Raw genomic sequence first — 27,538 nt, 5'->3', positions numbered from 1 at the left:
TTTCAGGCCTGGGTGATTAGGAGACAGATAATAGCTCCTTGCATGCACTGGGTGTTTACTGCGTGCCAGATGCTGTTTTAAGCCCTGCTGTGACATTTATGTGTCATTAAATTTATCTCATTTAATCTCCATAACCACCCTGGGAAGTCAGTACAATAATCCCTATTTTACAGATAAGAAAATGAAGTCTAGAAACGAAAGGTGAGGGTCTCACAGCCAGCAAGGGAGGAGAGAGTGTGTTATTGAAAGAAATAGGAAAAAGAATTGGTTTGAGGAAATTTTTATGAGTTCAATTTTAGATATTTTTGCATTGTTTTGTCTTCAGTTATTTTAAAGGGCTAAAAATTCAAATAAAGTATGAGCATAGTTTCTGGTTTATTTCGTTGTCCAGATTTTTATTTATTTGTTAATTTATAAATTGATTTCGTCTTTGTGAAAAACAGAAGAATCTGACAGTAAGAGTTTGATACGTGGATGAGTGCCCCAAACAAGGAAGACTACGTGGTTTCCAGAAGGGTAAATGATGCATTTTTCCTTTTGTCGTGGTTTGTTTTTCAGGACCGGTCCAGCAGCTGTAGAAGAAGACATGCGGTGTATATAAAGTTTGTGATAGTTGGGGGAAATTTTGGTAAGTGTTGCTGCATTTAATTCTAATACCTTTAAAATGGTGCCCAAAAGGGAAGCCATTGCCTTATGTCATGCATCTTTTAAATCTGCACTAAACATAGACAAAATGGGATTTTATAATTAGTTGTGACATTCAGTTGGTTCTTTTGACAGTATGACGTTTTTTCCTGTTATTGCTGATGTTATTAAGAAATACGGGGTTTTCTAAGATTTAGTAAGTCTAGATTTAGGGAAGCTTCTGGACGCAGGGTAAAGACTACCCTTGACAGTTTAGCTTATGGTCTAGGTAACCCCTGGAACATAAGAGTAATAAAGTGCAGACCAATAGAATAACAACAACAACAAAAAGTCTCCACAGCAGAGAAATCCTTATGGCCTATCTGTTGAAATGAGAAATGGCAGTCATCTGTTTGGGGGATGGGAAACTGAAGGGAATCAAGAATCCCATCATGTGGGGGAGCCAGTCCCAGCATGACAGTGGCCCAAGAGACCAAGAACATGAAGTTCAACAACCACCCAGAATACCTTGCTAGCAGTAGTAAAAAGAACGGTCTTCAGGGTCAGGCAACCTAGGTAAAATTTAAGTTCTGCACTAATTGGTTGTTATCTCCACTCTCTGAGCCTCAGTTTCGTCATCTGTAAAACAAGGCTCGTAATGTTACCCACCTCATATGGTTATTGTGAGAATAAAATGAGCTGGGCAGTGCTGGGGCATAGTAGGTGCTCAATAAAGCAAGAAAGAATAACTTTCTTGATAGCGGGACAGCCTCATTTGGAAACTGGACATTTACCACTGAAATCAAACCACCAAAAGGTGTACATATCTCCCAGCAGGAGTGCCACTGGGGTTGGGTTGGTCACACCACATTTGCTGTCACAAAGGATGTCACAGCTGGTCACTGCAGTCTGTCCTGCAGAGTCCACTCCGTAACACACTGTGGCAACCCCAAGACTTTTGTCATCTTCTCCACTCCTGTCTACCCATTCTTAGACAAGCTTGGCCAATTTAACTTTCTTCCTGTGACCTTTGCAGACAAGTACAGTTACATTTGTTAAAGTTTTGTTCAGTTTTGAAGTTAATGTTACTTTGAATCAAAATAACGAGAAGGAAAAGAGGAGTCGGGAGTTGTTACCATATTTAGGCTTTCATTTCCAAACCTTTCTTTTGATTTTTTTTCATCTGTGCTTATTATGTACCCTTCTCAGAGATCCAGTTATTGGGCTGAAATTTTTGAGATTTGACTAAAAGAATTTGGCTTTGGGGTAGGGCTTTTATCTGTCGTTGGAAAGAATCAGCCATGTCACTCAGTGCAGATGGGCTGGTGTTGAAGATTGGTGTCCCTAGGTGGACCCCGCCAGTTTCATGGACTCGAAGAGATGGACATGGCCTCAGGGGTTGTCTGGCCCGTTCTCCCACTTCCTGAAACAAGGTCTCTTCTACAGAACCTGTGACAGGGGAGTCCCTATTCTCTCAGAGATGAGGAGCTTGCTACTGCACAGAGCAGGTGCTCTGATTAAAGAAAAAAATTAAGGGACACAGGAAAAGTTTAGGGGGTGACACAGTTGTTCTGAATCTTGGATTTGTGGCAGTATTTATTCAGCTGTCTGTTTCATGAAAATTCACAGAGCTGTATGATAAAAGGGTGAATTTTGCTCTATGTCAATTAAGCCTCAGTTTTAAAATAGAAAAAAAAAAAAAGACCCAACCAGTTAGACAAATACCTGGACATTTACCTCAAATTGTCAAAAAGAAAGAGGGAAGAAAGGAGGGAAGGAGAGAGAGAAGGAAAGCAATCTAGTCCTTACATTGAACAGCATGTGCTCCATGAGGCAGGAACTTGATCTTCTTCCTTCCTCTGGTTCCAGTGCCTGGCACCTAGAAGGCCTATTATAAGTACTTATTGAGCCAACTATGCTTGTAGTCACTTTCTAAGCAGACAGAGACAAGTCTACCCACTCTCTCACACTCCGGCCCTTCGGGTATTTGAAGACCCTCTCCGTCATCATTCATCTTCTCTTCTCTGGGCTGAACTTAACCATGTTCCATCCTTGTACTGTTTGTCTCCTGATATTATTTCTCTCTCTCTCCCCACCCTGCCTCTCCAGCATTAGAAACGCTGCCCCTGAGGTGATCTGGCCCACGAGCAGTACAGAGGGCTGTTGCTTCTATAGACAATATCAGTAGATACAACCCTAGTCCTCTTCCTTTGCAATCAGTACTGAGTGCCTGGTAATAGATTGTGAAGGATTTCTGAACAGTAGTGTTCCAAGGATGGAACTCCTCAAAGTAGGGAGGATAGCCCTCTAAGAGATAGGGTGACAGCAATCCATCCTCTCTTAAGCGTCTTGACTGAAATGAGGCCAGGCCTTGCCACCCGTTAAGACAGCAGTAGTACTGTTTATAAATCTTTCAAGGTAGCACTGTATCACAGATCCTGGCTCTTCATTATGAAGCATAGGACATTTGAAATTCTTAAAACAAAAATTTATGAGTGCTTTGAAAAAATCTAGAATCCCCCCCCCCGCCCCAGCCATGCCACAGGGAGATATATGAATACATAAATAGAGAGAGAGGCCTGTGATTCTCAACGCAGGTTAATTTTGTTCTCCCAAAGGACATTTGGCAATGTCTGCAGACATTTTTTGTTGTCACAGCTGGGGGTGGGAGGACGTGTGTACTGACATCTAGTGGGCGGAGGCCATGGGTGCTGCTGACTGTGCTGCAGTGCACAGGACAGCAGCACTCACAGTGATCAGGCCCAACGTGTCAGTGATGCTGCGACCGAGAAACCTGACATGGAAGTAATAAAAAAGATTTAAATGTCCAAAGTACTTATTATTTTGAAGGTTTAAAATTTTAAATATTTTGACATTTAATTATATGTAACTATATAACTAGAAAACATAAAGAAGTTTGGTCAGAGAGTCATAGGGCCGAAAGGTCTTGTAAGAGACTCTCTCTCTTACACTACCCCTAACTCCAAGCAAGAACTGACTTAAATGAATTCAGACAGACAGATGGCCATCTGAAGGTTTATAGTGATGACTGTCAACTAAAAGTGAGACTCATACAACAGGATCCCCGCAGTCACACAAAGGAGGTTGTCTCCTATTTTAATTTCAGCCCCAGCTTCCTCAGAAGTGCCTGCCTCTAGATGGTCTCTGAGATGAAATGGTATTTCAATCTGGGCTAGTCCTTCCCTTTGAATCAAGGGCAGTGATTCTGGTGTGATGAAAATGTGCTTAGGGAGGAGAGGGATCTCATTACAGATGATTGAGATTGGGTATTTTGGTACACAGCGCTGTTTATTTGCATCAATTTCTTAGTGACACCATAGTCTGGTTTAAATGGGAGTTGTTGGGAGCTTTTGTAGCCCAAGATGGCTACATTTGCTGAAGCAGGGAGATTAAAGCAACATATGTCAAGTTGTGATATAGGACAATCCACTTGAAAAGACTTTAATTATAGGGCTTATTTTGGGAGGGTAACTGTGCTTTTTGCGAGGTATATTTTGGGATCCACTAACCCAGCTTCAAGGCTAGTAATATCTTCCCAGAAAGGGTGTGGCTTGTGCTTGTGGACATAAATATTTTCCTACCAAAACCTTTGGTATAATATTCTTTCGACTTTACTACCCTCCATTTTTCTTTTTCTGATAATCTTTCCCTTGCGAGTGTGCTATGAAAATGCATTCTGGAAACTTGGAGAAGAAAAGGATAAAAGATCTCATTTCAGATAGCCAAGTCCAGAGATTTAGGGACTTTACATTATCAGTCTGCTGTTTTCAAGACGAATAGAATTTGGAGGAACGTGCCACTGCTGAATAGTAAGCAGCATCAGGTGAGACTGTAAGAGCCATGTTGATGCTGAATATTTTAATGTGAGAAATGACAGAAGAGCTACACCTGTAGAGCTACCTAATTTGCCGGCATTGCCTCTGTGACCCTCGGGGAGTTCTTGGGGGCCACCTCAGTGCCCTTCTACCACAGCTAACGACCTAGAGTGGGTATCCATTTGCACATTTGCTCTTCAAGACTCGTGCCTTTCCCCAGCTCTGCCTTTGGTGGCCTCTGTCACTTCCCTGTTAATACCTCAGTCCTTTGGCCTTCCTCAAAGGAAGGGTTGGAACTTTCTGCCCAGTCAGCATTTCCTAGTCTTCATCTGAAAGCAAATGATAAAGGAGAAATTAGATCAACAAAATAAAATCAACTTTTCGCTTACACAGTGTGTGTGGTAGATGGGTGGGGAGGAGGAACAGAGGTCGAGGAAGAATAATTTTTTAACCCAATAAACCAGCCACATCTGAGGGTAGAGAAGCACTTTTACCTAAATTCTAAGTCACGAAAACAATAAAATGAGAGCAAGAATGCTCCATGAGGGAGAGTTGAAGGCAAAGCCTCCTAACTGTAGAAGTCTCTGGAGAGGTGTCCCTGTTCTCCCAGAGGCAGTCTGCAGCCTGCTTCTGAATCACCCAGAGAGATGATTTAAGAGTGCAGGTCACTGGGTCCAGTGCAGACGGATAGAATCCAAACCCGTGTGGCAGGTGTGTTCTTCATGCCACTCTCCAGGGGGCTCTTGTGCACACTAATACGCAGCCCAGCCCAGCCTCTAAGATTCCCTTCCATAAGCACAGCTGGAAAATGCAGAGAATGGATCAGCCTTTTGAAGCTCAGAACTACGCATGTTGCTCCTTGCTCAGCTGTGTGTGGGAGGGTAGAGCCCCATATTCTGTTACCTCCTTCTCTTGATCCTTGAGGTTATTCCTTGCTCACTAAGAGAAGCGTCCTTTTCATTCCAGGTTAGTGTGGGTGCCATCCTAAGCCAGAATCTTTGAAGCTACTTTGAGACTGCCGTCCTTCTTGTCTGCTCCAGTAGCCCGTAGATCTGCCGTCAGCCCTCCCTCAAAAATTGACACAGCAGTGTGGGTGCCCTGAAAGCAGCATTTCCCACTTACAAGAGGGAAAACATTTTCAGAATAAGTAACTGTTGCATATTCTAGTACATGCTGGATAGCTAACACTGGATAATAAATCCACCTGGGATACAGGTATTTGGACCAACTCTATAGCCCTGCCTCTAACTGGTGCGGCTGCTTGTGCAAATGGGTATCGTGATATCATTGGTATAGCTGGTGTAAGTTTACAAGGAGCTGCAGCATATTTGCTCCTCCCAAATCTTACCTCTTGCGTGGTGGAACAGGTATTATCCCCAGATAAAATCTGCGACTCTGAGAATTTAGCCTATGTCTTCGGAGGCATTTGGAAGCTATGGGGGTATGTCGTCCTCCTCTCAAAGACTGGAGGCGGTGTTGGCATGCAGTTGGTGTGGGAAGTCAGGTAGGGTTGGTAAATGTCCTACAGCGTCTCCGACAGTCCTGCCCAGTGAAGAATTGTCCCCGGCACAGTGTTCATTGCACCCCCACTCAGTAACACTGCTCTGAAGTTTTTCAGCTAACTTGTGCAGTCGAACCGGGCTTCCATCTCTGCTGTCTGAATCCAGGCCCTTTATGGCCCTCTCCACGCTAAAGACATCACAGAATGAATTCCTGCTTCACTGGGAGCCCTCACTGCATTAAAGATTGAATTCCGAGTGATTGTTCTTTGGGTTGTGCCATCGCTACTCTGTACCGGAACGCAGGCACAGCATGCTGTATGTGGAAAGAGCCTTTCTGAAACCTCAGTGGCCTGGGTTGACCAGCACCCTGTGCCTGTCATTCTTCTGTCAGTGCCTAGCACAGATGGAAAGAGTGCCATCTTTGAAAAAGATCAAAGCCCAAAAGAATGCTCCACCTAGAGCCTTTGATCCAATCTTTCTGGCTTAAGAACCATCCAGATAGGCAATTAGGTGTCAATTTCAGGAGTTTTTGATATGATATCTTCGGCTTTATACCTGCCTGGTGCACTTCTAGAGCCTGCTATTGGAGTTTTGTTTAAAGTTTGATTTTGATGTCAGCCAACAAAGCCGCCAAAACAGTGGCTACATCAGTTTGAATGAGCACACATGGAATCTATTAAAGTGGTAAAAAATGTAACCATATTGAATGAAAAGGCACGCAGTGAAGCTGACCTGAATATAAATGTCGAGGGGATTGTGAAAAGAGGAGGTAGTGATATTATATGATTTTTTCTTTCTTATTATTTTTTTTCTCTCTCTTCCAGTTTCTTTCCCAATTTTTTATTCTGAACAAAGGCACTAGTTTGGGAGAATCGTAAAACCAACACCTGTATGCCCTTTACCTAGGTTCACCAATTGTTCTGAATTTGCCATATGTGCTTTCCTTTAGTCCTTCCAATTATTTATACATATGTATTTATATGTATTATATGCAACTATATGGCATACATTATATAAATTTTTGCTGTACCATATTCGAAAGTTGCAAACATCTTGACACTTTACCTCTAAATATTTCATCGTGCATCTCCTGAGAATATGGGATTCTTCTACATAACCACAGTGCTTTTATACCTAAGAAATTTGCAGTAATTCATGATATTGTCTAGCATCCAGTCCCTAGTCAGACTTCCCCCGTTGTCCAGGCTGCCTGTGGTATCGAATGTCCTGCACTCCGGCCTTGCCTGTTTTCTTCATAGTGTTGGTCAACTTGCTCCTTCTCTCTTCCTGAAAATTGTTAGATTTAGAGGCTTGGTATTAGATGCGGGTTGAACATCTTTTTGCCCAGGATACTTCGTAGGTGGTAATGCATGCTTGATACTACATCACAACAGGAGGCAGACGCTGTCAACTTGTGCCTCCATCCACAGACCTCAGTTTGCTCTCTCGAGCAGGGTGGTCACCAGACCTCACTGTGTCCAGATATACCCTGAGTCAGTAAGGCCTCTGAGGGCTGCTCTGTGGAGCCTTTGTGAACGTCCTGTCACCCACCTACCTTGCGTCCAGTGCTTCGAGTATCAATGGATAATCCTCACCTGGATCACTTATTACATTGGGGTAGTGTCTGATATTTTTTACCCTTTGCTTTCTCTTCCTCAGTTCTTTATAGTGAATGATCTAGGCCTTCATATTTTACAGTGAAGAATTAGCCACTTCCCTCGTGGTCAGCTAGATTTTGCTGTGATGCTAACCACAGTTCTTTCTTTTCTTTGGGAGAAGGAGCAACTTTAACAAGCTATTTACTACCTGCCAGGGTACCACTAGGCTCCTTAACTATAGAACTTCTTTCACTTTTTTCCCCACACAATGGCTTAGGCTAGTGAGCAAAGGGACTTGCTCAGGGCCCCCCAGCTCCTCTGGTGGAGCTGAGATCAAGCAGGATCTGTCAGGCTTAGCATCAGGGATTTTCCACTTTGCTGTGTTCCCTCTGATCCCCAACCCTGTCAGTGTCTGGCACCTACAGTTCTTGCCATAGACAAATGCCTGCCTGACCGGGTAGGTCTGTGAAACAAGGCCACGTCAGCCAGGAGGGGGCTGTGCAGCTGGAGAAACACGAGTCACACACACCTAAAAAGTGCACGTGCTCCTGGATCTCAGACAGCGGGGGGCCCAGTGCTATCAGAAATCTCTATCTGTATTTTAACCCTCCCACGTTTTCCATGTTGGTGGCTCATTTATATATTCTGACACTCGTCAGCAGAATCACCAGGTTTCAGCACCTGCACTGCGGCCGGCTGAAGCCCCTCAAGTCAGCCAAGGCTTTGTTTGGAAATGGAATTCTGAGCTTGTGTTTAACATACTCTTTTAAACAGAGATTCATGTTCTTGAAATTTGATTTGAGGAGTGTTTGGTTTTTGAAGAGGGGGAAAGTTGGGTTTTATAGAAGTATTCTTTAGCTGATACATTATTATAAAATCTTGGATTTCTTAATTAGTAGGTTAATAGCACAGTAGTAGATATTTCATCTGTGGCTTTGAGTGAAAACAAGTACACTTCCCTCTGAATATCATCTGTAGGATTTTTCTGTTTAAAATTGTTCTCTGAGGGACCCCTGGGTGGCTCAGTCAGTTAAGCATCTGCCTTCAGCTCAGGTCATGATCTCAGGGTCCTGGGATCGATCCCCTCATCGGGCTCCCTGCTCAGCGGGGAGACTGCCTCTCCCTCTGCCTCTCCCTCTGCCTCCCCTCCCTGCTCATGCTCTCTCTCTCTCCCACTCTCTCTTTCTCAAACAAATAAATAAAATCTTCAAAAAAATTATTAAAATTGTTCTCTGAGTCCTCACCAGGGAGATAAAGCCTGTCTGTTTTAGCCGCCTCGCACTCCTCATTCTTTGTGTGTATTTAACTACAGTAACACGTCACAGAAGGAACTGTGTGTTGTTCCCATGAGAACTGAAGCAGAGCTGACACAGATGATTAGCACTGCTCCTCAGAATGGGCCTCGGTCGTCACTGTTGGCCAAGGCCAAGGACCGATGAGTTAACTCTAATCATTTGGAGCAGAAAGCATCCTTGAGTTTGGAGTGAGGGGACACAATTGCAGGTAGAGGCCCCGCTGGTCTTCCATCATCCCGCAGGAATTTAGTCCTGCCCTCCCATTTTACAGATTAACAACCTAAGGCACCCACAGATTGAGTCGGGCCTCGGTCAGACCTAATTAGCTTGGGTCTCTTGTGATTCCTCCTCACACTTCCTGAAGTTAAAGTTTTCAGTCAGCAAGTACTAACTGTAATGCTTCAGCCTGGCATGACAGTCATCACACAGAAACACACAGTGTTTCTTCCCATGCTAACCCTCCATGACCTAACTTCCCTCCACCAGGAACATTTAACAAGTGAAGAAATAAAGGTCTAAATCCGTGCTGTCCAATAGAAATAGTAGGCAAAGAGCATGTATAACTTAAAATTTGCCAGTAGCCACGTTAAATGAAAGTAGAAAGAAATAGGTGACATGAATTTTAATAATATACGTTAGCTTAAGATGTATCTAAACTATTATATCATCAATCAGTATTAAAAATTATGGAAATATTTGTGTACTAAGTCTTAGAAATCTCAGTGTGTATTTAACACAACAGCACATCTCAATTTAGACAAGCCACATTTCAAGCGCTCAGTGTGGCTCACAGCTACTTCTATGGGCAGCAGAGCAGTCCAGGGCCACACCCAGTGAGATTCTTTAATTGAATCTCTTGAGAGAAACTTAATCAGCTTTCTTATCCTCCCCTCAGTCTGAGGCCACATATTTCTATCCTGTGTGTGCCACTTTTTCCCCAGCTAAAAGTCTAATTACAGGGAGATGCTTGGTTTGACCATAACGGCTAGCTCAGCAGTTTTCTACCCGTCCTGGCAGCTGGTGAGACCCACATACCCTGCCTTGTAAATGATAGTGTGAAGCATACTTCCAAATGTCTCCACAGCAGTTTCCATGATTTCCTTTCTCTGAGGGGGTAACTCAATGGCATTTTGCAAAACCAGGGGGATTTTTTTTTTATTCACCCTTTCTGAAAGACCCAATCTAATCAATGGATTCTTAAAATACATGCAGACTTATAGTCTCCCGGGACCTCAGCCGAACAAGTTAGCATTATACATTTTTTAACCATTTTTACACCAAGTTATACCTCTGTTTTAATTAATGATGGTTTCTTCTTTTTTTTTTAATTAGTCAAATACTAGTCAATACATCAGTCCCATTTTGAGCATTATTCACAGTGAAACCAAGAACATTATTCACAGTGAAACATTAGTAAAGGTCAGATTCCATTTCCACTAAATGTCAAGTCTCCTGGCCATTGACCCTATCACTCGAAGTATTAGATTATAATACAACCCTGGGGTGGGGGGCGGGGGGGATGACAGAAGAAGGGTGACAGGCCCCTGAAATTTGTTATGATGGACTTCACCCAAATGGAAACAGTGATTTGTAAAAATAGAAATTTGAATAGGATAAAGATTGTCCCATATTCTTAATCAGAGGCCAGACTGCACATCTTCTTGCAGCAATCTCAGTTAAATAAAGGATAGAGAAGATAATGCCTTTTTCCCCTTATCCTTTGGCCCCTTGCAGTCATTGAAGGATGACAGCATCAAACCAGAGAAATGAATCTCCTCTATTTTCTTTCAGTGGTGTATTCCTTAGGTTTTGACCTTGTGTCAGTCTCTCTTACTCACAGAGCCCCTGAATCTTTAAGTGTAAGATTGCATTTGGAATCAAAACAATGTGTTTTGTAAGGGCAGTTTTCTACTCTCACCCCACTTCCCTACATCAGTACTCCATCCCCATTTAAATCACAGCTCTTTTCTTCACTCCGATTCAAAGGCATTTTTATTTCTTCGGACATCTCCTCTTCATTTCAAAGTATCATTTATTAGCTGTATTTCTGCTATGCAACCAGAAATCATGGTTGACTCCAGGCAAGTGGCCGAGTTACTAGGTTTGCTTCCAGTGTGGTGCTGAGTGGGAATATTTCAGTTTCATCTTCAGTATTGATACTGACTGACTGAGAGTGATGGATGAGGGACTGAGGAAAGGAAAGGAAATCTAGAGTAGAGTGGCAGAGCATCATCCACCTCAAGGATTCTTATCTGGACCAGCTGAGGAGATGTTAAAACCCTGGCCCCAGGCCTCAGAAGCTCTGGGGACAGGACCCAAGCAAGTGTATTAAGAACCACCCGCTCTTACTCAGTTGTGTCCGTTTGTCAAAATTCAGGGACAGCCTTACACTATGTAAATTATACCTTAACAAACTTAATATCCTGAAGTATATTTATATGCATGCATTGAAATTTTTGAAATTTTTGACACCCACCATGGAGAATATTCTGACTACGAAACTCAACTCTGAGATAAAGCTCACAGTCAAAACAAGCATTCGTTCATTCCGTAAACATTTAAGGAGCAGAGCTAGGCATTGTTCCTGCCTTGGGAAAACAGGGGTACATTGAGACACAGTACATGACAAGGGTTGTGTTTTATGGGTGAGACCAATGTCCACCAACTAGGATGCAAAACGCAAAGCGTAATATGAATACATCTGTGGAGCAAAAAGGAAAAGACCCCCAACAGACACACACACACATGTGCACATACACACACATACGTCCACACACACACGTTCCCAGTTCTACCCCACTGTCTTCTTGAAGATGGAATGGGGTAGGCAGTGTTAGGAAAATTTCATAGAGAAGCCACAGAACATGTGTCCTGCGGCATGATTAGGCAAGGAAGTGGAAAATATTATACCTGTTTCTCAAAGGAATGGCTCTCAAGATGTGGTTCTAAAGTTAAAAAAAAAAAAAGTCGTTATGGCATCAATTGTTTTTCAAGTGATTTCCACAACCTTTCATACTCTTCAGCTTGTTTCTCCCGCTCTATCCAGTCACAGTGCCTGACACAGTACGTATGCAGCACGGTAGATGTGCTGGATTGAATCGATGCTTTCAGGAGTTTGCCTGCCCCTGACAAACTCTTGTACACAATTGAGTCTTAGGGTAATAATAGTAGTGTGTAATTTTCAAAATAGCACCCAAGTTACCTCTGTAAGTATTGCTTCCTAAATACTAAAAATGTTTGCCCTTGAAGGAGGGTGCATTTCAGTGGTTCCTGATGGTATGTGTCATGGTATGATTTGATTTTTATATTTAAGGAACATTAACTCTTCTTTCTAACCCAGTTTTTTATTCTTTTTCACTTTTAAATATATCTGAGGTTTTGGATAAGCAATGGAGCCAGAAAGAAATGATCATGGCATCCCTTACCAAGTCTGTCCTTCCAGCAGATCCGGGACACAGCCCTGTGTTTTCCTGGGTGGTGGATGCTCTTTCAGGAGTTGGGGGGCAAAGAGTATTTGAGAGTAGTCGTTGACACTGCATTGAAAAAAATATAGTCAATGCAGGGTGTCAGCTCACCTGGGACAACTGCTCTCCCTACACATTTTTGCATCTTATATGCAAGTTACCATTGTTGGTTACTTCGATACCACTGAACATCTCAGGAACATTTGTAACTTTTTGTTGTGAAGTGCCACGACAAGAACCAGCTCACATACTGCTTTTTTTAGAGGCTGAATGAGATTTCCGGAGGTGCCCTGTACAGTGGAAGGTTTTTCTGTTGTTCTGCCTGCTTCCCAAGCCTAAACAAAATGTGCATTCCAGTCTCTGTTCCATTAAGTAGCCATTCTGGTGGCAGGGAAAGTAGATGAAGCCACGGGAACTGAGTTTAGGGTTTTAAATGGCAGGATGGACAGGCCATTCGCTTTGGTGCTGGACATAGGATTGAAATCTGAGCTCCCCACTGCAAGCCAGCTGTAGGGTCTTGGGCATGTCACTTCATCTTTGTGAACCTTCCTCTACTTCCCAAAGTGGGAGTTGAGAATCACGGGAGATAAGATGCGGTGCTGATGTGATGCCTAGCACTATTGAGTGCTTAGTCCATGGCAGACCTCTTTATTTTGCCCTTGTTAGCGTATATATCAATTCCTGTCATCCTCCTGTTTAAAAACTTATCAGGGTTCCAGTTAGCCTCTGAGAAAGAAACGTTGTAACCTGATGTTCAGGGCCTTTCACCATCCCTCTGTCTGACCTACCTTTCTACCACATCTGACCTTAAGGCTCCATAGTCATCTGTGCCCTCAGTGGGCCTCGGCCCTCATCTCCTCCTCCAGGATGCCTTCCTCCCATATCTTAGAGTCTGCTGCAAGGCTCATCTTAAATGCCCCTTCTTCCCACTCCCTCAGGCTGGAAAATTCACCTCTTCATCCAACACTGTGTCTCTCTCAGCACAGGTGCTTACAGAGGCCTCTCCCGGTGGAGCCTCTCTTCTCTGCAAGGAGGCCCACAGATGGCCGCCTTCTCACTGTGTCCTCATGTGGCCTCTCTGTACAGACACATCCCTGGTATCGCTTCCTCTTGTGAGAACAGCAGACCTCTTGGACTAGAGCCCTAGCCTATGGCCTCAGTGAACCTAAATTACCTCCTTAGAAGATCTGTCTCCGAATATAATGATAGTGGGGTTTAGAGCTTCAGTGTATGAATATTGGGGAGACACTATTCAGTCTATAACACATGGGTATAAAAATAGTGCCAGCTCCTCTGAGGGAGTGTGTGTGTACGTTTGTGCTCGTGTGTGTGCCCGTGCCCCGCCCCGTGTGCTCCGTTACTAGCTTGCTTCTTTGCGGCCCTCATGCAGAAAGCCCACAGAGCAGCAGATGGCTTTGTTGCTCACCCGTGGGAGCCCTGCCCGGCCGGTCCAGTAGAGCTGCCCTCACGCCTCAAAGACCCTGCTTCTGCTGCCACTGCAAGGCTCCCAGAGGCACCCACCGTCTCCCTGAGGAGAGCAGTCCCCTCACAGCCCCTCGTTGTCCCTGGTTGCCAGGGAAGGGGAAAGAGAGAATGATCCACAGCAGGGAAGGGAAGGAACCAGGGTCTGAGAACAGGAGGGTGACATTTTTGTTTTAAAAGAAAGAAATGAAGTGTTTCGTTTTGCTTCTCTGCTAAACATTGTCCACGGGTGTGTTTTTTTTCCTCCAGGTTTCTCCCAGTCCCCGATTCTGAAGGTGGCTAAGGAACCCCTTAGCTCTATCAGTTTAGACCGTTGATAAGCAATGTGGAGAATGCAGTCTAATCGGGTCCTTCATTAACCCATCCCTGACTTACAGAGGGAGGCTGTTCGGTCACAAATAGTTTTTATTCTGCTAAATCAGGCTGCTCACGCTGCCATCGCCTGCAGATTAGCTGGAGGCACAAGTTTTGCATTATGCAAAGTATTTATTCTCACAGTTAATATGCTGGAAAGTGTGGTTTCACACTTTTCTGCCAGGACAAAGGTTCTCACCCACTAGTGAACCAAGTCACCTGGGGAGTGTCTACAAAGTCCCTAAGCCCTTTGCTTCCACTTCCCCTCCCATCCGTGAGAGTGAGATGACCCAGGGCCTCCCTAAACCTGTACTGTGAACCGCCATGTCATCATTTATCTTATTACTTCCTCAAAGGTTTCTTATTAAATTTTTCAAATATAGGATTCCTTTCTTTTTCTTGACAAAATCCAGTGATGAATTCATTCTTTTAAATATTTTGTCCTATTATGGAAATTTTCAAATTTATAGAAAGTAAACAGTGTAGCATAATGGACCAACCCCCCAAGAATCTGTCACCCAACTCCCACAGTTACCCACATTCTGCCATTCTTGTTTCATCTGTGCCTGGATTATTATTACTGTGTTTTGACTCTGCAATTTTGTTTCACAGAAAAGAGAGAGAGCGAGCATGTCATGCTCATGCATTGTCCATGAACTAAAACGTGGTTCGATGTCCTTACAGGTGCTTCCCCCACCATGTGGCATTTTAATCCTTACAACACCCCTAGGCATTGTCCCCGACATTTTGTAACTATGGAAACTGAAGCGCTAAGAAATCATACATGTGTGCAGTCTCCCAGCTAGTAAGTGCTCAAGCAGGGATTCACTGCCAGAGGGGTCTGAAAGCCATGCTTTCCCCCACGCTGCACCTTAGGAGAATAAAGACCATAAAAAATGCATGGATAAGTTTTACAGTTGGGGTAGATGGATCACTATATGATAAATATGGTATCATGTTAATGTTAGAAGCTAGGTGGATATTCAAATGCAAAATTATTAAATGTGCTGATACAAAAGTTTTACAGTATGGGGAGATGGGTAGCTATATGTTAAAGCAAATACGGTATAATGTCAATGTTAGAACTAGGCAGATATTCAATGTAAAACTATAAAACTATGTATTTGAAGTTTTTTGCAATAAAATGTTGATGGAGGGGAATTCCAACAGAAGCAAACTTTGTCTTAGCCATCAAGCAGTGGACAAAACACACAAGCTATTTTCAGTTACCCATCCTATTCATGTCTGCTGCAAAGAAACAGATTTTAGACTTGGTTGAATTTTAATTTTAGAAATGTCAGGCCAGGGATAGAAATCACTTGGAGGTGTACCTAATTGACATTGGCAAGGTCCAAGAGAACTCAGAAAACCCATGCAGAAACAGAGCCTCCCAGGAGTGGTGCCTGTGAGCTGACATCTTGGAAGCCTCATTGCTGTTGCTGCTCGTGGAAGGCTAGAGCTGGATATAGTGATAGTTCTCTTTTCCAGTTCTGGCCACTTGGGTGGGATTCCATCATTTACCCAAAGGAACATTTTACATACATACAACTTGCATGTTGAAGCCGTTCCTTCTCATGGAAGGACATAGTCCATTTCTTTTATACTACATCAAAAACAGAGTTGCCCAAAGCATTGCATTGTGTAACACAGGCCCTGTGTTGATGGTGACCTGACCTGTCCAGGAACTGCTGAGCAGTCTCTGCTCTGTTGAGAGTGATGGTTGGAGGCAAAGATACTCTGTTGAAGGGATTCCTGAGGGCATTTCATTGCTGAAGGTATAGCCAACAGGCCCCATCCCACTCCTGCAGAGAGCCCCATGGGTCCTAGCAGCCCAAGCATGGTTGCCATTGGCTTTACCCAACCTACTATTCCAGCTTTACCCTGCTCTGCAGGAGGAGGCTGCTTAGAGATAGGAAAGCCACCTCTCCAGAATCCTCCAGGGTCCCCACAGATTACAAAACTATGGTCACACGAGGAAACCCAAGAAGTTTCTAGGAACCACCTTTCTCACTGATTCCCAAAATTCTGATTGAGTCTTGGAGCCCAGGTGACTTACTGATGTTCATACCATTATTCTATTATCCTTTCACTATGCCCTGAACAGAATTTAAAGCCCTCAAAAGGTACCGGTCTCTTGAGCTAACTACTCCATCAGCTTCCTTCATCCTGAAATGTTTAGGCAGTCCTGTCTAGAAGGAAGAACAGGCTTTGTAATCAGACTGGATGTGGACCCCCAACTTCCACCACTTCTGGCTGTGAGACTTGAGAAAAAGTGCCTAAGTTCTTTGAGCCCAGCTCATAGGATTATTGTAAGGTTGGAGCTCAGATAAAAGTATGTGAAGCCACCTAACATAGTATCACTAAGCATAGCTAATGTCGCTAAGCATTGGGTTCCCTTTTCTCTCATGTGTGATACGTTGTAAGGTATAAGATGGGAGCTCATATCCCTGCCACTAGCTGGTGGTATGACCTCATCTTGTCTCTTCGCGTCTGTACACCTCAGTCTCATCATCTAAAAATGGACTTCCTGTTCTCCAAGATGCTGTGACTTTTTAAAAAATTATACTAATTGCTCCTTAGGAGGCTCCTTCAGACTGTGGGGGCACAGGGGAAATTCCTGAGCATGGGAAAGTAAGATCGCCACTTGGGAGTTTTGTCGAGGCTGAGTTACAGCACACTAAGGAGTGCGGGTGCCTGCACTTCCGGTCCCTTCCCATAGGAAACCTCTTGCAGCCCAGGCTCCTTCCAACTCCCTGCCCCCGGCAGGCTCCAGGCTGCTTCAGATGAGTATACCACTGCAGCATTCCTGCCCACGCATGCTACTGCTGCCCTCCTCCCAACAATGATTTCCATTATCATTTCATGTGGTCTCAAACCAGAAGAGGTTGTTTGCTCAGTTTTGTGTAACAAACATCGAATCCGTTGTCCTCTTGCTGCTTTGCCTTTCTTGTGGATCTCCCGTCCTTACTGTTGGCTTCTGCCCGCTGCAGCTATCCAGACACTCTGAACGCCTTTCCTTTCTTCTCTGCAGCTGCAAGGAGCCCTGTAGTTGGGCTTAAATGCGAGCAGATGGAAGTAAGCAGGGGTGTGGAGGCAATTAGAGGATTTCTTGCTCCCAGCAGTGTGGGTTTGTTCTCTCTTTGGGTATGTGGCTGTTCTTTCTCATTTTTATCTTTCATTCGGGTTTTGTCAGGCTATCAGCTTTCTTTTCAGGCCGTATTTTGCTGCTGGTTACAGGAACTTGCAAAACGAGGTGACTTAGTTGCTTCTTGTTTGGGATCAAACTTTCTACATCGAGGTGTAGATAGTGCATCTCATGATGATGATGGTGCTTCGTATTTGTAACATACTCTGCCATCTAAAGAGTGCTTTCACGTACATCACTGTCCCATTTTGTCTGCTTTAAACTCAAAGAAACAAGGGCTCTACTCACTCTGCTAGAGTGGAAGTTTTCCCTTGTCTTTACACCATCTCTATAGTCTAACCACAAAGGGGAGAGTTATAGAATGAAACTGTAGCCTTCTGCTTCATTCCTTTTCCCTTCTAGTTTCAGTTTAATATTTTGCAAACACTTGGGGCACCTGGGTGGCTTAGTCGGTTAAGCGTCTGCCTTCAGCTCAGGTCATGATCCTGGGGTCCTGAGATCAAGCCCTGCATCAGGCTCTCTGCTCAGAGGGGTGTCTGCTTCTCCCTCTCCCTCTACTTGTGCTCTCTCTCTGTCAAATAAATAAATAAAATCTAAAAATATATGTATTTTCCCCAAAACACTTTATCAGCACACTGCTAGATTGTCTGGACATTTAAATAATTGTAACAGAAAACATTTGCCATCAGGGAGCTTCCCATCTAGTTGGGGAAACCGACCTCCAACTGTGAGTTTAAGCAGCAGTGCCCAACACACAGAAGGCATTCAGTAACTAGGTTGAATGAGTGGTGAAGAAATGAATGGATAATGTAGCCCACCAAAGTCCTGAGAAGCAAGGAGAAGAGCTAGGGAGGAACTGAAAGAGACACGGTCCTCAATGGGTGCAGCACCGTGGGGGTCCCTGGGAGCGAGAAGGCAGGAGGACCAGGCACTCTCGTGAATTGTCTGCATTAGTGACGTGCCATCCATTAGTGCAGCTAAATGAGAGCTGAAGACAGTAGGGGAAGCCACATAGGTAGAAGCTTAGATGAATGAGCAGGGAAAATGTCATGCTTTGCTCTGTAGGATGGGACAAGCGAAAAGAGAAGGAAGCAGGCAACAGACAGACTGGAAGGGAGAGCCTACCATGTCACAGCCCTGTGCTAGGAGCTGGGAGAATGCAATGGGGAGAATCGAAGCAATACAGGAGTTGGCCCCAACCCTTCAAGACCCTGCCATGCACAGGAAACAGTGAGCCAATGTGACTGTCCCACCCCCACATGATGAAGTGTGGGGGATAAGCCAAGGAACTGAGAGACGGGGAGATCAATGTGAGCCGGAGGAGCTAAAAGGAAGGCTTCTGGAGGGTAGGATCAGCATGGGGCCTGGCACGTGAATGAGATGTGGGAACTGCATGGATATGCCTTCCTGGATGGAGATTGTGCTGGGGCAGTGGGAGGATAGTGGAAGAGGTATGGGAGCCCTAATGTGTGGAAGGCTTAGAAGCCAAGCTGGAGAGCTGAGGGAGGGTGCTGAGCGGGAAGGCAACATTATGAAGTATGGTTAAGTGGAATTTTTGTCCATGCCCCAAATTGTCATTAATGTCCTGCAGCCCCAGATGCTGGACTAGGGGCTCTGCACTCTCCCTTGCTGACCGTGTGAGAGCAAGCTTTCCGGGAAGCAAACTCCTCCTGGGGATAGGCACTGAGCCTTTTCAGTGTCTCCTGGGGGCCCTGATATACTCCAGCCCAACTACTACCACTCGGGTGGTAGCATAAGAGTAAGAAAAGATCCTGTAGTGTGACCATCAGTAGACACTGTTTTTGTTGGTTGTTTTGGCTACCACGAAGCTGTACTAAGTTTGAGTGTTTTTGGAGAGCTCCAGAAGTTTGTGCTGTATGAACTCTAGGTACTTTATTACGGTGAATTTTATTTGTTTGTTTATTAATTATCAAAGTATAGTTGACACACAACATTACACGGTTTCAGGTATACAACATAGTGATTCAGCTTCTTTGTACAGCACAAGTGTCTGTCCCCACACAACGCTACTACAGTACCATTGACTATATATCCCCGTGACTTATTCATTCCCTAGCTGGAATCCTGTGTCTCCCACTCCCCTTCAGCAATTTTGTCCTTCTCCCCCACCCCTTCCCTCTGGCACCCACCAGTTTGTTCTCTGTATTTATGGGTCTGTTTCTTTTTCTTTGTATATTCGTTCATTTTTTTGTTTTGTTTTGTTTTGAGATTCCACATACAAGTGAAATCATATGGTATTTGTCTTTCTGTGTCTGGCATATTTCGCTTAGCATAATGTCCATCCATGTTGTCACAAATGTCGTTATGGTGAATATTTTAAAATATCCACATCAATACACACCCTCAGTGTAGAGTACTTAGAAAATACAGAAAAGCACAAAGAACAAAACAAAAGTCACTATTATTCCTTCACTCAGAAATAATCACACATGTTGCTAGTATTTTTGTTCAATATCCAAATTTGATTTCTTTAGAAGTGATTTCGATAGCACTTAATGTTTTATATCTTATTTTTGTAACTTGGCAATATACCGTGAATATTTTTGTGTGTCAATAAGGTTATTTTACAGTATGACTCTAGTGCTATCTCCTATCCCACTACAGGAATGTGTTTATTTAATCAGATAGGAAACCAGCCTCTATTTTTGCTTATTTTGGTTGTTTCCAATGAATTAGGTTCTAACCAATTTTTAAAAACAACATCATACTATAGTATTTTCAGATAACCTTGTTTTCACTGAGTGACTTGCCCAATCCGATCCAAGTGAATATAAAAAGTTCTTCATGGGGTTTTATCGCATTTTTGTTGTCACTTTATCAAAATGATAATCAACCCCTGAGTGGAAAAGAATTGCATGTGCCATAGTACACCGCGCTAAGAGTGTTGAAAACACAAGCAGACCAAGCCCCCTGCTGATGGATAGACCCAAATACAGAATAAGTTTAGGGGGTTCAGTTGAAGCAGGTAGTTCTTAGAATGTAAATATCATCTTGTGCTTGAGGTAGTGAAATTTCAATTTAAAAACGTTTTTTTAAGTAACCCTCAATATTATCTTCACATAGATGAAGAACTTTCTTAACCCTCTCTCTCTACCTACCTCTTGCCCAGCGCCTTTCTCTTCAAGACATCTGTCTCCTTCCTGGTGTGGGATGCCATTTGAAGGGCTGGTTCCTGCTCACTTTGCTGTAAGCTGTGTGGAAGAGAAGGTGTCAACCTTATTTTTCCTTTGAGGCAGAGTTTGATTTGCAGAGGCCTGGAACTTCCTGTTTGTGTTTCTTTTCCAGTAATACATGTGATTCACCACAGTTCAAGGTAACCCCATCTACAACGCCCCATTTTTTTCAAGTGGAATTTTTCTGTGGGAACCATGGACTAGAGAGGAGTCCTGTAAGCCATCCATGAAATTGTGCTCTCTGCCACTCATAGTTTTGCAATATAATTAGTCACTTGTTTCTCTTAATTTTTTTTTTTTTATCATCCTATGCTTATCTGAATGAGGTGTGCATCGAAGAGCAGGAAATGAAGGTCAAGGGGCGCCTGCGTGGCTCAATCGGTTAAGCATCTGCCTTCGACTCAGGTCATGACCTCGGGGTCCTGGGATCGAGCCCCTGCACCCCATGTCCAGCTCCCTGCTCAGCAGGGAGTCTGCTTCTCCCTCTCCCTCTGCCCCTCCCCCTGCTCATGCACACGCTCACTCTCTCTCTCTCTAAATAAATAAATAAAATCTCTAAAAAAGAAAAGGAAATAAAGGTCAAGAAAAATAGGTGTTCTATTTTTTGAAAAAAATTACTTTGTCTCACTGTTGCTGGTGCATAGGAACAGGGGTTTTCATATCGAACTAATAGTTTGCTAAGGCATTTTATCAACTCTGATAATTTATCTGTAATTTCTCTTGGGTCTATATAAGCAGTGACATCATAATAATTATGAGTTTTAGTTCTCCCTTCCCAACGTTTATTTATTTATTTCTCTGTCTTATTTTGCCACTCTGCCCAGGACCCACAGTACAGTGTTAAGCAAAAGTAGGGAGAGCACACCTCCTTCACTTGTTCTTAATTTTAAAGGGAAGGCTAGTAACATTTCACCATTGAACATGATGCTTGCTGTTGGGATTTGGTTAATACTCTTTAGGTTAAGAAAGTTCCCTTCTGATCCTAGTTTGCTAAGAGTTTCTGTTTTTTAAAATCACAACGAAGTGTTGAATTTTACTCAGTGCTTTTTCTGCATCCATTGATAAGATCGAGGGTTTTTTTCTTTTAATCTGATAATGAGGAACTTGCTGTCAGCAACTTTCTTAAGTTAAATCATCCTCGCATTATTAGTAAAAATCCAAGTTAGCCATGATATACTTAATGCACTGTGGGTTCATTTGCTAATATATTTTTAGGATTTTCTTTTGTGTTTATATGTGAAAGTGGCCTATAATTTTCCTTTTCCCTACTGCCCTTGTCTGGTTTTGATAGTAAGATTATACTAGTGCTTTTCCATTCTCTATCTCTGAAACTTGCATCTTTTTTTCTCTAAAATCATCTGAACCTAGTGCTTCTTGGTTTTGTTTTCTTTGATGGAGAGGTGGATTTTTAACTGATACATCAGTTTCTTCAACAGTTATAGGGCTGTGTTTTTCTGAGGTTCTTTATTTCACTGAAATTTTCAAAATTAATGACGTACAGTTGTTCATAATACACTCTTATTTTTTAATCTCTGCTGAATCTGTAGTTATATTCTTTTATTCCTAATATTATTTTGAGTATTCCCTGTGTTTTTCTTGATCGATTTAGGTGATTTTCCTATCAACTTTTTCAAATAAACAGCTTTTTCTTTGCTGATCTTCTCTAGTATATCTTTGTTGCCTATTTTATTAGTTTCTACCCTTCATTATTCCCTTCTTCCCCTTTTTTTCGATTTACTCTCATTCACTTTCTTACCTCTTGAGTTGGATACTCATTAATTTTCCATCTTTTTTCCTTTCTAGGATAAGATTTAAATATTTTCCTCTAACTACACCTTTAGAGGAATCTGCCCAGTTGTATTATGGAATATTTTCATCATCACTCAGTTTTAAGAATGTTATCATTACTGTAATTGTTTCTTCTTTGATTCATGAGTTACTAGCAGTGTTATTTTAAATTCCCAAACAAGTAAGAGTTTTTTAGTAACCATTTTGTTAAGGAGTCTAACTTTAAAAAATCTATTGTTGTTAGAGAATGTTGTTTGTGTGAAATCAGTTCCACAAAATTTATTGAGACTTGGTTCATGGCCTAGTGTGTGATCGATTTCCTAAAAACATTCCATAAATATTTTTTAAATGCATATTCTCTGATGGGTGCTGGGGAGATAGAGCTCTAAAAATATACCCATTAGATGAAACCTCTTAATTATGTTGTTCAGATCTTTTATGTACTTATTAATTCATCAGTCATTCAGAGAGGTATTGTTAAAATCTCTATGTTTGTCATTCCGTCCTTACGGTTCTGACAATTTGCTTTAATCATGGAGGAGTGTCGAAGAGCGCTTTGCTGGCACCATCCTCTTTCTCTCAAGACTTGGATTCCCTTCTTCAACTTCTAAGTAACTATCAATCTAGTTTCTCAGAAGCCCTGGCCTCCAGGAATTCACCTTCAGATTACCTTGTTAGATTTAACACTGTGGGTTATTTCAGGGGGAAAGAAAAGAGCTGCTGTGCTTGAAGGAGACTTAAAGTTCACCTAGTCCAACCAGTATCTGTTTATCTAAATTCTGCCCGAACATCTCTAGTGTCACAAAGTCTCTACCATCTTTGGGGAGTTCTCATTATTAAAACGAGTCATAAGAAAATATTCTTCCATGTAACAAGCCATCAGTTTTTTTAAAGACTGCTTTAATGTCCTCTTTTGCTTAGAGCAAAACAAGTTTCGGTTTTTGTATTAGTTTTTCCCAACATAATTCCAGGTCTTTTCAGTATCTGTTATTTTCTCGACAAGTTCTAGATTCTATATAGTCATGGCTTGAGAGACTTTCAAATTGTATACACACACACACATGCACGAGTGTGTGTATATATATCTCTCTATATATGTTTTAAAAATATCTTATAAGGTAATTACTAGGGAAGCCCCTCAGAAAAATATGCTATTTGAGGCTAAAACTCACTGGACCCCATCATATAAGAATTTCTCTCTCAAGAGGAACAGTCGAGATGAGAGACTATGGCTCTTGTCTGTTGTTCTTGAGGTGTACACCAGGATCCATGCAGTCCTTGTCCTGAAGATAAGCAGCAACTACAGGAGGAAGGGAAACAACACACAGCAACAAATTTCCTGTAATAAAAAAAAAAAAAAATCCGACTTTGTTTAGAAATTATGCCGATTTGCTGACATAAAGTAAGTGTTACATTTGGAAGTTCCAGAATTCACAACTTATACACTGAGGGAATAGTAAGAGGTGTCAGATCTCCTCTCCCCCCACCCATGGAAATAGTACCCTCTTGTGCTTGCAGGGAGTTGGCTATAAATCCTGGACACTCTTCCCCCTTTCCCTCATGATCCTCTCCAACCATCAAGAAAGCAAACCCCAGCTTGGACTCCAGAACTATTCAGACACTTAAACAGTCCTACCTTCAAACAGACAGACAATATCTTAATTACTTAATACAATGTTTAGCATTTACTTAATGAGGAAGAGAGGGACAACATTGTCCTTTTAAATGGTCTCTGTCTCTTCTTGGCTAAAATTTCATTATTGTTGCAATTTAAAGACTCAGAGTTCAGATTTGCTAAGAATGGGTCAGTGCACCCTCTAGTTTGATAGTCCTTCATTGTGATCTATTAACCTCCTTAGCTCAGCCTAACTAAGGGGATATGATAACCAGCAAAACCTCTTCTCTCGGTTAAGCCACGCTAGGTTTGTTAAGTAACTTTACCCAACACGTTTATATAATAAAAGCTCCTGTGTTTCTAAGTGTTTCTGAAACCTTCTTTTAAGTGAGGCCAGACCTAATGCTATATATTTCAGTAAACACCGCATGAGATCACACTGGCTTTCCTGAGCCATGTCAAACAATTGACTCAAATTGAAATTACTCAGCTAACACCCCTCAAATCTTTTTCACACGTGCTGCTGCTCAAACCACACGCCCACCTTCCTGTAGTTATGCAACTTTTTTTTTTTTTTTCAGGCCCTCACATTTTCCTTCACTAATTTTATCATCTCAGCTCTGGCCCTATTACCCTAGCCTATCAAGATATTTTTGTGTCTTGAGATTGTCACCCACAACATTTCCTATCCCTCCAAAAGTTTGTCTCATCTGAATATTTTATCAAGTAAATTTTCCATATCTTCATCTAAGATGTTGGCAAAGTCGTTGAAGAGCTCAGAGCCCTGTTTCATGCCTCTTAGAGCCTACCTTCTAAGTAGGCATGAACTCATTGATCAGCCCCATTTAAATATTTTCATTCACTTCATTGCCCTGGTATCCAGCCCACATTCTCCTGTCTCCCAAGGGAATCTGAGAGACCTTTTTGGATGATGCATTGCTAGAGTCCATGAAGAACCACATTTCTCTGATCCCTTTCAACATAGAAAGTGGGCTAACCATCCCTATCCTGTATGAGGGATCAGACCAAATGCTGAAACACTTTAATGGGATTACCCAAATTAGACTTTTTTCATCTAGCACTCCTTGATACTTTTTCCGTAAGACCAATCTATTTTAATAAGACCAATTAATGTTGAGATTTCAAATATGGGACTGAATTTTATCCAAAGCTGTTTTTACCCGTTTTGTGGGCATTTGGTTTAACAATTTTCCTCACGTGTGCTGAACTATTAAGTACTAGAATGTGTCAGCTAGAATGTTAGAGATAAACCAAGTCCCCCAGTGCCATTCCACCAGTCAACAACCCTGTCCGTCCCTCTACCCCACCCTCCCCATCACCTTCCTAAATCAAGATTAATTACTACTGGCTTGGTCCTCCAAAACTGCTTCTTAGCTGTGCGCTCCTCTTCTGGGTACTCCCTTTGCTGAGCTATTCTGCATAGAGCTAGCAGACCAAGTCACTCTCTCAGAGCTCTTCAGAGCCCCGCTTCCACACTCCAAACTAGGTCCGTCCTGCTTCCTTGGCTGACAGTCTGCTCAGTGCCACCATCATTCCTCAGGCTTATACCACCGAGTGGGGTCGTGACTGTTCCCTAAATGTCTCCCCTGCTTTCCTGACTCCCTGATGCCATCTTTGCTACCAATGTGCCTGAGGTGGAAAATGTTCCAATCAACTTCTAAATTTAGAAATCTTGCTCCTCTCTCAAGCAATAAAATAAATACTTCTCCTTGTTGAAGTCTTGACTGATCCTCCATTGAAAGTGATTTCTTCTTCTTCTGAGTTCCTGTTAGCACTGTTTAATTACCAAGTGACAGTTGTGTAGAATTGTTTCTATACTTGTTTTATCAAAAGTTGCTCTGGTGCTGGGACCATAGCTTATTCACCTTTTTAGCTCACAAAGGGCTGGGCACCTAGTAGATGGGGCATATTTGTTGGATGGATAAATGGAAGGATGGTGTTGAGATTCAAAAGAGGTAAATAACTCGTCAAGATCACAAAGTTTTGAGTATTAGAATTGATAATAGAGTCAGTTCCCAAATTCAACAATAAGGTGTTTGTCCAACACGGTACCACATTCTATTTCATAGTTTTGCTTTGATCTTTTTGTGAAAGTATCCAGTTTTAAGAATTAGACCAAAAGTCCTATATTTGATTTTAATACCTCTTGTTTTTGCACATTTAGAAATATATATTTGGGGAAAAGGCATGGTGGGCTTTTCTTACCACATTCTTCAAGCTTCATAAATAATTTGAAAGAAGGAGACACAGCCACTTTGGAAACTTTATGCCACATAACATCTTCAAATACATTGGAAACATTGGTCTTTCCAACTCTAAAAATCAGAATTCTCTTAACAGAAGAATACACTTGAGTTATACTGTGTCAGCAGTTTTTTGGGGTTTTTTGGTTTTACTGTGAGGAGTGGGCTAGGAACCTGATGTTAAAAATAAGAGCCTGAGCCCAGGGATGAAATGGTTACCCCACTAGCGAGGTGGTTCTGGCTTTCTCAGGCTACCCTGTAACAAAAGCACGATGTTGTCAACCTGAGCTAGGGCTGATTAGCCTCATTTGAATCTGAAAGGGAGCCCACATCCTTCCTGTTGCCACGCAAAGATGCTGAAAAGAACTCACAGAAAAGGCAGATGGACTAATATGTTATGTGTCCCAGACGTCCTGTCCCCAGTGCCCCCAAAACAGTGCAATAATTGGGAATGAGGTTGAACGAGAAAAGAACAAAGGAATGAAAGTATAAAGTGCTGAGGAAAAGCCAACCAGAAGCTATTCTTTTTAATCTGCTTCTCTTAGTGCTTTTTCAAATGTGGTTCTGTAGGTAGTGGCAAAGGGAAAGAAATGCAGGGTCATTTTTTCCGTTTTCAAGTCAAATTGTTATCCTGCACAATAGACCCACCAGGACTTGCTCTCATTCATGGGTTGACCAACTCCCGCTCTACCAATTTCATTAAAGTGAAGGTGGCCAGTCTATCCTTTTGTTGTTCTGTGATGTTGGAGCCTCTTTTTGCTTTTTAAAATAAGTTCCCCCAAAGTCTGGAATGGCTGAAGCCCAAGCCATTTATTTCAGCAATTCAGTCAAAATTTCTAATTTGCCTTCTATGTTAGTTTAAAAAAAAAAAAAAAAGAGCATGAATTATAGTGACATGATTATGGATAGACCAAAGAAAAAAAAAAAAAAGGAAGGAAGGAAGAAAAGAGAGGAAGAGGGGGAAAGAGACTGCCTGTCTAACATTCCTTTTCTCACCGAGTGTTTCTTGAGTTACTCTGGTACAGGCAAGATTTGTCCGTATTAGTGGCGTTATGGTCATGTTGCAGAATCACAGCGAAGGAATCTGGAGCCATGTAAATAAAGGCAAGGACTACTTCAGAATGGGCAAGTGTCTTAGTGACAGTTGAATACACTGCCATTCCATGTTCAGGAATTAAAGATGTCGGATTTAAATTAGATATAACAGGGGGATCAAACAGAAATGGGGGTGTAAATGCTTGGATTCTTTCCAGGGAAGATCATGCCGTATTTCTGGAGGTCTTCACAATAAGCGAGACTTCCATCCCTACGTACTGCAGGCATTTGTTCCTACAGTTTCTTACTTCCATCCCTACGTACTGCAGGCGTTTGTTCCTA

General features: G+C 42.5%; 1 protein-coding gene and 1 long non-coding RNA gene across 7 annotated transcripts in view; one reads left to right on the top strand and one right to left on the bottom strand.

Annotated features, from left to right (window-relative positions):
- The window catches only part of FYN (FYN proto-oncogene, Src family tyrosine kinase), a 205,406-nt gene that overhangs the window by 91,334 nt on the left and 86,534 nt on the right, over positions 1–27,538 (top strand). For 3 of the 4 annotated variants that reach the window (XM_040627654.1, XM_040627653.1, XM_040627650.1), the window contains exon 3: positions 559–628. The gene's annotated coding sequence lies outside the window, so the exon portion shown is untranslated. Of the gene's footprint in view, positions 1–534; positions 629–27,538 lie in introns of those variants that run through there. The other variant, XM_040627651.1, reaches the window with a different exon arrangement.
- LOC103676990 lies at positions 379–13,786 on the bottom strand. 3 transcript variants are annotated; one of them, XR_005834328.1, is made up of 5 exons: positions 12,281–13,777; positions 11,766–11,800; positions 4,720–4,789; positions 2,434–2,512; positions 379–572 (listed from the first exon to the last, which is right to left on the bottom strand). It is a non-coding gene; the product is annotated as an uncharacterized LOC103676990 (long non-coding RNA). The 3 variants fall into 3 exon arrangements; XR_005834326.1 differs by having other exon boundaries at positions 11,766–13,786; XR_005834327.1 differs by having other exon boundaries at positions 2,434–2,503; positions 11,766–13,786.

This window comes from Ursus maritimus, unplaced genomic scaffold, assembly GCF_017311325.1.
Source record: "Ursus maritimus isolate PB19 unplaced genomic scaffold, ASM1731132v1 scaffold_13, whole genome shotgun sequence".
Lineage (NCBI taxonomy): Eukaryota > Metazoa > Chordata > Mammalia > Carnivora > Ursidae > Ursus > Ursus maritimus.
The sequence above is the reverse complement of the archived record's forward strand: the minus strand, read 5'-3'. Positions and strand labels throughout refer to the sequence as shown.